Source organism: Nannospalax galili, unplaced genomic scaffold, assembly GCF_000622305.1.
Source record: "Nannospalax galili isolate Female #2095 unplaced genomic scaffold, S.galili_v1.0 scaffold63, whole genome shotgun sequence".
Lineage (NCBI taxonomy): Eukaryota > Metazoa > Chordata > Mammalia > Rodentia > Spalacidae > Nannospalax > Nannospalax galili.
In genome coordinates this window covers 9,921,971-9,933,662 of record NW_008355272.1, presented here as the reverse complement: position 1 = coordinate 9,933,662, position 11,692 = coordinate 9,921,971, and the positions used below count along the sequence as shown (strand labels likewise).

General features: G+C 42.6%; 1 pseudogene; it reads left to right on the top strand.

The window, feature by feature from the left end:
- The first annotated feature begins 4,654 nt into the window (after positions 1-4,654).
- LOC103749484 lies at positions 4,655-6,899 on the top strand (annotated as a pseudogene).
- The last annotated feature ends 4,793 nt before the right edge of the window (positions 6,900-11,692 follow it).

Genomic DNA, 11,692 nt, shown 5'->3' with positions numbered 1-11,692 from the left:
TTTTTAAAAAGAACAGCAAAAAACTTTGCTTCCCTCTGAGTCATTGAAACCATGGGGTGTTCACTCTGGCATCAGTGGTCAGAAGAGGGGACCATGTGATTTTCCATCAGGCCCCTGAAGATATCTGTTTCAGTCACTTTGGAGCTCTGATGGCTCCTACTTGTCCCCAAGTCTGTCTGGCCTCTGTGGTGATTCTAGCCATATGGCATAGCTCCTGAGGGCTCTGGGAGGGTTCCAAAGTATCAGACAAAGCGATGGACAGAGCCACTATTTTTGGAGTCTTGTATATCCCCATTCCACTTTACATGCATTATTAAAATTAAGAAGGGAGAAAAATCTCTTCTTAGCAGCCGACGCCCACTGGGTATTAGTTTTATGATTTGCTCAGCTGTTGGATTCAATATCCCAAATGTTTTGGCTCTTGTATCAAAAGTCTGTGTAAGGACAACAGTGTCCTGTCCCATCAAGTTCTAGCCAAAGACACCACTGGGAAATGGACTGAACAACCTCTGGGACTCTCTCAATCCACATTATGGGCACTTTTCAAAGCTAGAGGATGAAAAAAAAAACACTGAAAGTACAAGAAGAATAAAATCAGTTTTTAATTGAATTGCAGCACTATACTAGTAAGGCTAGTTAAGCATATAATTAATTGTTGTAACTATAGCAACAGGATTAACTGGCACTGTTAGGATGGGCACCAGGGGTTCAATGAGAGACTCTTAAGAAGACAAGTGTTAGAGATTGCAGGAAATAATTCATTCTCCTCCAGTGGTTCTCCAGAGAGCCTCATACTCTTTTGCAACCCAAAATAAATCCATTTAATAATATTTTCTTAGATTCATGCAGCTTTTCTTATCCCAGAGGGCCCTGGGGTGCTTTGTAAGCCATGAACATAAATATAGATCTGGAATAATGTATCAGGCCAGATTTTCCTAGTGCTTAAACAACTCTCTGCCGGTTTGTTCTGCACCTCTGGAAGCTCCATTACCTTCAGGATATGCACAATCAGTAATTTATTAAGTGGAGTCCCCACAGGCCCAGGGCCTGAAAACTCTGGCAAGGGGAGAGGCAGGTTCGGAGATAGGACTTGCATTTATTTATGTCCTACCTCATTCCAAAAAGGATTAAAGCAGCCTTACCAACACACAGCGCATATCAGCACGAAATAAATATGGCAGAAATCCAAGGCAGAGCATATTACAGAGGAAAGAAACAACTAAATATACAGAAGCCGTTTCTTGTCAAAGTAAGAGGATGGAAATACAAGGAAGCTCGTGGTCATCTAATGAATCAAACCAAGGGCAGACTGTACGTATCTATCTGGTAGTTGACCCTAAGGAGCAAAAAAAAAAAAAAAAAACCTAAAATGTAAAAATAAAAACTTGTTTTCCTTCACAAAAATGTGTAAGAAAACGTGATTTTTGAGGTTGGATAGGATTTTTTTTTTTTTTTATAAAAGCACGAAAGGACAGACAGAAAGAAGGTACTAGATCAAAAGAATGATTTTGATCAAAGCACATTTTATGTGTGTGTATGCAAATCTCAACTAAACCTCTTACTTTATTAGATTAACATAGGATATTTAAAAGATGTTTTCACCTGGACATGGTGATGCATGCCTTTCAGCTCGTACTTGGAAGCAGGAAGACTGTGAGTTTCAGGCCAGCCTGGGCCTGAGGTGAGACCTCCTGTGAAGAAATTAAGGCCTGGGGATGACCTCAGTGTTCGAGAACTTGTCTAGCATGTGCAAGGCCCTGGGTTCAATCCCTGACACCAAGAAAAGAAAGTATAAACGCTGTGCTCTTGGAGCCTTTGTGGAGGTGCATGACAGCATTCGGCAGACAGACAGTTCAAGGCAAGGCCATGAGTTCAAGGCAAGCCTGGGCTGTATAGGGAGTGCAGGACAGCCAGGGCTACATGGCCAGACTCTGTCTCCGAAAACCTGAAAACAACAATGGTCAACCAAACCTCTGTGCTCTAAAGCATGGAAAAGAAAAGGGTGGGCTAATCCCAGAAGGTGCTGACAACCTTCAATCAACAGAACATTTAACAAGCACAAGAAGTCAAAACTTCCATTAAAAAGGCCAAATTATGTATACATGTCATTTACTGAGAAAATACCTGAATGGCTCATAAAGACATGAAAAAATAACTTCATTATCATCAGGAGATGCAAATACAAAGTACAGTGAGACTCTATTTCATACATCAGATCAACAGAAACTGAAAATAGTAAGAGATGGTGAGAGCATGGAAAAAGGAAAACATTTTTCCTGTGGGAAGGAAGCCTTGTGTAACCTCTTTGGACAGTGACTTAAGGCCACTTCATCACACTTCTGAGAAGGGCAACCCAGTCATCCAGCAGGGGAGGACAGCATCTATAGATCTACCATTTGTTGGTGACATGATCTTGGCTGAATTGTTTGGTCTAGTTGAGCTTCTGATTCTGAAAAATACTGTTTGAAGATCAAACCAAGTAATTTCTGATCCATCCGTTGTATATAAAATGATCACTGGCATCATCAGAGAGATAAAAACTCATTCACCAACAGGAACAAAATTTCTGATTCTCCTTAAGGAAATAGTGTAACAAAACATTCCTGGCAAGCAGAGTGCAATCCAGAAACCAGGAGGTCTCAGCTACATTGCTGTTTCTCAGGGTGTACTGTGCCAGTGACTCATGAGGCTGTTTGTGATTACTATAATGGCATTTCCATCTTCATTGGACTTGTCTTTATACTTGCTGTTTGGTGTAGAATGTATCCTTAGCCTTTAAATTGGTACACACTAAATGCTCAATACTGCAGGGGATAACTCATGTTCTTCTTCCTTAGTCAACACTGTCTTATGGGTGGCTTATCCCATTGCAAGTGTTAGAGTTCTGCATTAGAGACCAGGAGAGCCGTTCTGTTGAACTATGGGGACTATGGAAGGAGAGAGTGCAGGCCATAGGTGCTCTTAACCTGACACTCACTTTCTAAGATCTGGAAAAAAGAAAAGCAATCACCTCTCGTGACAGTGACTGTGGAGGAGTAGCAAGGACTAGATGCACAGCAGGGACCTGAGGTAGAGATGCCCCTCGCATGTAACAGCTCAGCCATGGTGGTCAGATACTCTGTCCTTCATGCTCCATTAAGGATCTACAAGATCTCTAAGTCACATTGCTGGGTTCCTGAAACTTCTTTATATGCGTCACATGGTCATAACACTTTGCACTGTATCATATCATATGAACATATCAGCTACCTTCAACCAACAAATTCAGTGTATGGTGCAACTGTGCCCAAAACTTTATAGCACAGGATGAATTTTCTTTTTATTTCCTGGACCCAGCAAGAGAGTGACTCAGTCGAAAAGGATTTCAATTTGCATACTGTTGAACTTTGGGAAGTTCCCCAGTGATAGACAACAATAGAGACCCAGGTTCTGAAACACTGAAGTTAGTCATATCATTCTCTAGAAATACTAGACCAGGGCCTATGGAATGTGTTGACTGATGTTGCATTCATTGTAGAATCAGTTTCTCCATCTGGTTTCTGCTTAGTACCTGGTTGTCAGAGGAAGGGAACTTGATTTATATAACTCATGCCTTAGCTTTGTATGTATTCTGGGAACTAGAAACTGCTGGTATATATTCTTGCTTTTTTGAAAAATGTAAGACTTCAATTTATTTAATAAAAGAGTGAAATGATATTGGCTCTTCAAGCATCAAAATTTACTTCCTAATACATAAAAATATATTGGAAAAATTAAGGTTAAGGTCAAGGTTTTTTTGATGTATTGTGATAGTATGTAGGATGACTCAATTTTCCTTATTATTTTTATTTATTTATTTATTTATTTATTTATTTATTTACTTATTTATTTATTGTGTGTTTGCATGTGCAGGCATGCCTTTGCAATGATGCATGTGTTATGGTCAGAGTACAACTCTTGGGTGTCAGCTCTCTCCTGACACCTTCAGGGATCTAGGGATCCAACTCAGTTATCAGGCCTGCCTGCATGCAAGTGCCTCTGCCACTGAGCCATCTTGCAGGTCTTCTTTAGTCTGTCTTAGTGAGGAATCTTTTTCTTTTTAAGGCAGGATCCATTTTCTTTAAGATGTCTGTGGAAGCTGACCTTGTGGTGAAGTATGGTGGCCCAGAGGAGGCAGATATGGACATGAATGGTGGTGTGAACCCATGTGACCCAAGCCAGCTTGCTAGCAGAGCCCAGCACAGGTGATTCAGTCTGGCAGTTCCAAGGATGACTGGTGTGGACATGAAGAAGACAATGATGGCAAAGCATGGACAGTGTGTTCTGCAGATGCTCTTCAGACAGGCCCAGCAGAGAAGCAGATCCCAGTGCTGCACTCATAATTAGGCAACACTGGGCCCCTGTACAGATGACCAACCCTGGAACCACCATCAGGGCTGTGGGCAGCAGGTCCTGGTGCCCACACATGATGCAGGCAGCCTCCATGTGAGGCTTTCCAGTGTCCTCCTGAGCTACTGAGTCAGCTCTTTTCTGTGTCCTCATCTGCATCTAAACTGATTTGCTCCTCCAACTTCTGTGATCTCAAGACAGGCTTAACTGAAGAGACATCTTAGACCCTCTTACATGATCATTTACAATGTGGGGTTGTTGACCCTCTTACATGATTCAATTTGGAAATCAAAATGGAAGCTTTCTTCAAAGTTTTGGACCAGTTATACAAGAAGGTTCTTCTTGGAGCCACCCTTGAAAATGACATCCATGGTTACATGTTTTACCTCAACCCAGAGCTTTCAGAACAAGCTTGCTGTACAGCCTCCTTAGTATGGTCAAACAGCAATGGTAAGGTTGGTGGTGTGCCGGGCCAACCTGGGCTATCCTCCAGTGAGGTCATAACCATTCCTGAACCTGGGGAGTATGCAGAGAGACACTCCCAGATGAGCAGGGCCCGAGAAGTGAAGCTCCTTCAGTTAACCGTGATGAATGTGATGCTGACCACAGTGCTGTCCTCTAAAACTGAGACCCGAGCCAAGGAAGAGTACAGAGAAATAACTGGAGTCCTTTTGCAGCCGGCCAAAATCGATTCTAAATTGATCTGCCTGCTCCAAAATCCAGATAAGCTGTTGTCTTACATGGCCACAAAGTGCCTTCCATTACTTCTCTATTTCCAGCTCAGAGAAAAGATAACAACATGTAATTCCTGGATTGCTTTTGAAACTCTGAGCATGATGCAATAGTGCATTGCCTCTGGATTTTTACAGTTGCAATAAAAGAAATCTTGAAAGATACATATTCACAGCAATTGGAAGTTCTACCGCAGCTCTTGACACCTTTCGATGCTGCTTTTGAAGTGTTCCATGCTGCCCTGTTTTCTCAGTATGTTGAAAACTGCTGGGATCCTGCTTGATGTGTTTCCTGGGACTGCTTAAGCTTCTCACGGCCTCCAGAATCCACCTGAAGTTATACTGCAGGCACCAGAGGATGTTATTTTTAAAACCATGTGTTCTGGATGTTCTTACCTGGCCTATTCAGGCTTTTGTCAAAAGGAAGTTGATCATAGTCATCAAAAGGTGCCTTCTCTGTAAGGTGGGGGAAGATCTCTGCCATGGATCTGTGCCTGCTTTGATGACAGCAGATCATTCTGGAAGCTGTCATGCTGGCTCTAGCTGATGCAGTTCTGCAAGCTGTGCAGCTGGGCTTGTTGAAGGCTTTGTTCATGGAAGGCCTTCCAACTTTGGAGATGAAATCCAGGCTAGATGTGAACATAGTTATGGTCATAATCATGTGATGCTTAGAGCAGCAAGCTTAATTATAATGAAATCCTTAGATATCAAGTTGCAGAACTGTACCTCAACTGGAGTTGTACCTCAACTCAGCAAATGAAACAAAAGTTGACTTGCAGAAGTGCATGCCTGAGTTACTGACCTTCTTAAGCCTCACCTTCAGTCCTCACTGCACTTCCATAACCCATGTGAATGGCTATCCAGGGTCTTCATAGAACAGGATGATGATGTGCTGGAGGTTGCCAAAGCGTCCCTGAGCATCTACCTCAAGTTGGCTAGAGAATGGGAAACTACTGGAAGTTTGACCCAAGAAAAAGAAGCATAGATCAGCCACACACATGGAACCGGCTGTAACCCTCACTGTATTTTCCTTAAAAAACATAGCATTTGATTTTACAGTTCTTTTTGACTTTTTGATTTAATCAGAAACCTGTTTTCTTGAATATTTTGTTCTATATTTAAAATTACTGCAGAGAGACTGGGTCACTTCCTCATCATCTGTAAGTTCTTTTATGCAAATGAGTATCAATGTGACATAAATATTTGTGGCCTTGTCCCCTCACACAGCCAAGAAAGACACCTGACCAGATAGCACTTCATGTTCTGACTCCTCCTGGAGGCCCCAGAGATGCTCTCATGAGGATCTCCTGGGCTTCAGATGACCCCTCTGAACCCCATGGCCAGGTTTCCATACCCAACGAGACCCACCCTGTGAGAGCTCATAGCTTGCCTTCCCCCTGGATCTCAAAGATTCTGGTGGATTATAACAATTCAGAAGATTCTGATGCTGAAGCCACAGACCAGTGTTTAGCAAACATGGAACAGATTTCTTTATATCAAGAAACCATCAGAAAAATTCCAGACCCTCTGGGGACAAGTAGGGATCAAAAGGAACTTAGCCTACAGCCTCAGTCAAGGCCTTTGGTTCCTGAAGACTCTAACCTTCCCTTCTCTGGTGATGCTGAAGTAGATCTAGATAATCCTGTGTCAGAAGTGGGAATGCTTTATAGAACTGTGAAATGCCTTGGAGACCTACATGATGCCATTTACCATTTGCAGAAGAAGAATCTCTTCCCATATAACTCTGTCACACTTCTGAAACTGTTAAAAGAGGTAGAGGCCATAAGTGATAAAGTATGAACCCTGTGCAAAACACCATGCTTTGTTTATAGGAATTGTTTTTCTTTCATATATATAAATTACATCTCAATGAGATAATTAAAAACAAGACAAGGAAAGTTTTCTTAAAAAACAAAACAAAGCAAAAGAGATGTCTATAGAAGGAGGGCGTGGTGGCACAGACCTGTAATCAGCTGCTCAGTTCAAGGCCTACCTCGGCTGCAGTGATATCAAAACTATTCTGGGAAACTTAGTGAGACTTTGTCTCAAAATGAAAAGCAAAAGAGTTCTAGAGCTATAGCCCAGGCATGGAGCACTTGGCCTAGCATGTGAAAGGCCCTGAGTCCAATCCCCATCACCACTCACTTAACTAAACCTGCTCAGTTGCTGCTTAATGCTGCTAGCCCAGGGAAGGGTCTGCAGCTAATTCCACAGGCTTTTTCTCCAACTGCATCACAACTCCTTCAGAATGAAGACCAAAGTTTTATATATGACTGGTTTTCTTCTGTCATTATTATGTGATTTTCATTTTACTTCTAACAAATTTGCTCAAATATATTCATGGAAAGGATACTTCCTACCCTTGAAATGCTCCCATGCTGGGCAAAGTCAGGGTCCTGATTGTCAAGTCTTCAGTTGATGCTCTGGGGATCCCCAATATAGTCCCTTTTTTTTACAGTGACCTCTGTCTGACCCCCCAGACCTGATTTGCAACCTGCAGAGGGTGCTCAGCTCTGTCCATGAGGTTCAGTCTATAAACCTTGATCCTTGCAGTTTCTTTTTAAGTTTTTGCAGAGTTAGAAGGCTCCCACTCAGAATGACCCAAGGGACCACATCATTTTGCTATATTGGTATGCTCCACAACTCAGCCCTCACTTAGGAGGAGGAAAGGAAGGTATTGCCATCTGCTTTTGGATTAACTGGAGGCAGCAGGGCAAGTCAGCACATGGTCTCTGCACTGGGGAGCTGGAGATTTGTACCACTTGTGCCAGGAGAGAAGGAAAGCATTAGTGTTTTCCCTGTGGGATATTTCCAATAGAATGGATCTCTGTCTCTCTCTCTTTCTTCTCTCTGTCTCTCTCTGTCTCTCTGTCTCTGTCTGTCTCTGTTTCTCTCTCTCTGTCTCTCTGTCTCTCTCTCTCTCTCTCTCTCTCTCTCTCTCTGATAAACACAGATCTGTTCTTCCCATCCCACACTTGCAATTTGTGAAATTGCCTGTTAAAGATTTTTGTTAGAGGGGCTGGAGAGATGGCTCAGTGGTTGAGAGCACTGACTGCTCTCGTGAAAGACCCAGGTTTGGTTCCCAGCACCCACATGGCAGATAACTATCCCAAATTCCAGTTACAGGGGCTCCGAGGCATTATTCTGGTCTCCATGAGCATTATGAGCATGTAGTACATCTATATACATGCCCACAAAACACTCATAAAATAAAAATAAGTCAATAAAGATTTTCATTATATAAAACATTTTTCTCAGAAAGACAAACACAAAGTTACCATATGACCCCAAAATTTCTACTCTTTGCTATATACCCTACCCCCAAAATTGAAAGCAGGTTTCAAACAGGTATTTGTACACCCATGCTCATACCAGCATTACTAATAGGCCCCAAAGTTAGAAACAAACCAGAAAATAAATGGATAGCTAGATGATCAACACACACACACACACACACACACACACACACACACACACGTGAAGAAATCCCAGAGTGGGGTCTGTTACTATAAATTATCATTTTTTGCCTTTTTACATAATGCCCTCTTACCTACATAGATTTGTTTCAAATAATCTCCAAAGTCTTTCAGAGCAAGTGTGATAAAATTGCAATTAAACACATAACTAAAACCTCTTTTTACATTTTGTAACACAAATCAAATTACTTATCTGTAGTTAGATAAAAATTTTATCAGAAAACAAAGCTCATAACTCCATTATTGTCTTAAAGTTAATTTACCAACATTACACTACGTGAGATACCTTTTCATTCTTTTCATCATAAGAAGTGTGTTTAGATGTCTTTTTTAGATACTCTCTTTTATAGTGAGGCACCAGGCTGACCTCCAGTCACAATGCCCATTGGTATGTCAGCAAGCTGCCATGGCCCTCATTAATTTTGATGATTATAATTGAATGGAGCTGTGAATGATATTCAGGGGCAGTTCTCCGGGGTGCTTCTGATTAAGTTTCCACAATCAAGAGAAGATGGATCTAACTAAGCCAGAGCCAGATAAATGTGCATCTTGGCAGGCATGGTGGTGCACTAGTATAAACCCAGTACCTGGTAGGCTGAGGCAGAAGTGTGAGTTTGAGTCCAGCCTGCCTGTATAGCATGACCCTGTCTCCAAAAACAATCAACAAATAAACAATTATCCTCTGAAAATAAGTCGTTCCTTAAAAGAAGACCAAAAAGTCAGAGATGATTGAAAAGAAAACCCAGTATGGAGAGAGCTCTTTGATTAGTGCATTGAGAAAAGCCAATGGAGCCTCAGAGGAGATGTGATGCTTATTTGAGTGTTGGTCTAAGTGAGGAAGGAAAGGTAGATGGCCTGTGTGGGAGGAAGCAAAAGCAGATGGCCTGTGTGGGTTCCTTACATTGAGCTGAGCATATAATCTCACTAATTCTCACAATTGCCTTGTAGAACACACAGCCTTCTTGAGGAGATGAGCTAACAAAAGCTCTGTAAGGTTTTTTGTTTTAAGCAGAAGCCTCAGCTATGAGAACGGAGGCTGAGCATCTCTGCTGTCCCTGATCCATCTTGATGGTGACATGTCCAGGCCCAGGATGGACTGTCTGCTGGGCAGTGAGGGTAGGGCAGCAGGAGCCCTACTCATTCCATCAATCCAGTCCCTGAGCCCTCCAGAAGATATTCGGTATACAAGGAAGAGTCTTCAGAACAAGCAGGCCCTGACACTGAAGGCCAGTGAGGATGGAGGAGTGGATGCACCACATTAGCCTCACAGATGCTAATACCAAGCATCCTCTTGGTATCCTGAAGCAGGATGGAAAGTGGGTGGTGTCTTTTTTAGTCAAGGAGTACCTCAAAGCTGAGAGTAAGGGCTCTGCAGGATTCTGGGAATTCTGAGCAGAGGACTCTGGGTGAGAGTATGGTTGGGTCCTGCCTTAGTGGGTGGCAGTTAAGGGAGGTGCCTAGTGTCAGCATCATCATATTCTTGGGAAACATACTGTAATGAATAGGATGTCACTCACACCATGTTCTCAACATCCAGAAAAGGAGGCAGAGCTGAATTCTGATACATATACTCATACAGGAATAGACAATTAGATAAGGGCTTCAGAAAATACCCTAGAAAGTCCCCAGTGACCACCTGAGGTTTAGTATAAAATAAGAATTGCCTTTCAAACCAGAACACAATGACAAATTACCCAGTGGATGGTGTTGGAAGGAATCTGTTATCCATCTGGGAAAAGTAATCACCCAGCCCCTTATGAATGGAAACAAAACTCTAGATAAATCATATGTTAAGCAATTCAAACATTAAACCAACATCAGGAGGTAAATGGAATGTATGTCTAACTTTGAGAATAGGAACAGGATTACACAAGAGACAAAACTCAGAGGCCACATGCAAAGGGTGCTAAATATCCCCAAGCCAGGGATGCATACCAGCCTCTCTCAAAGACCCACAGAAACATTTTCCCTGGTTTGTGATGAACAAGAACACAACATTTTCCCCTGCCCTGCAGAGGTGGATATCAGACAACTTTCATCAAAGTCTCTTCTCTCCAACCAGCCTCCTTCTCAAAATCCTTCTGGGTTATATTTGAGTGTGAAATGTTCCCCACAGGCTCATGTGTTTGAACATTTGGTCCCTAGCTGGTGACCCTGATTTGGAAGGTTATGGAACCTCTCAGAAATGGGGTCTAGCCAGCAGACCTAGAGTCTTAGAGTGTTGTAGATGGCCAGGGTTTTGGTATGAGCTCTCTGCATCTTGGTCCACAGAGATGTGAGGAGTCCCAGCCACACACTCCTACTGCTATGAACTCTTTGGTGCTTTCCTTGTCATGGTGGACTTGACTCACAAATAGTAAGTCAATTGCTCCTGCCCTGTGATAAGCAAGTAGTGAGTACACAGGTGCTGATGTGGTTGAGGACTTAAGGGTTCTAAAGTTTCTGGCTAACATCCACCTTGATGATCTTGTATTTCACTTTAGAGCACAGCATATGGGGGGGTGCATGCATGTGTGTGTGTGTGTGTGTGTGTGTGTGTGTGTGTGTGTGTCTGTGTGTGTCTGTGTGTGTGTACCCATGTATATCTGAAGGCATCCTTCAAATGCAAATCTTCAGTAACCCCTGGGGCAGGGGAAATGAATGGAGGAGTAAGGTCAAGAGAAGTTTGTTTTGTTTTGTTTTACATGTCTCTTTTTTGTTTGATTTTTGAGACAGGGTCTCCCTGTAGCCCCAGCTATCCTGGAACTTGCTATGTAGACCAGGCTGGCCTCCATCTCACAGAAATCCACCAGCATCTGCCTCTCAAGTGCTGGGATTAAAGTCAGGCACCACCATGTGTGGCTTCATTTGTTCGTTTTGAGGCAGGGTCTTGTGTATCTCAGGCCAGCCTGAATTCAAACTCTCTTGCAATCAAGGATGACCTTGAATTTCTGATCCTCTCCCTCTACCTCCTGAGTGCTGGGATTACAGGTGTACAATAGCATGATGTGTTTATGAGGTGCTGGGGATAGAATTTAGGGGCTTTGTGCTGCCAGGCAAACACTTTCCCAACTGAGTTACAAACCCTCAGACCTCAAGAGAAAGCTTTATCTGTATTTTCTGAAAATTTATTGTGAA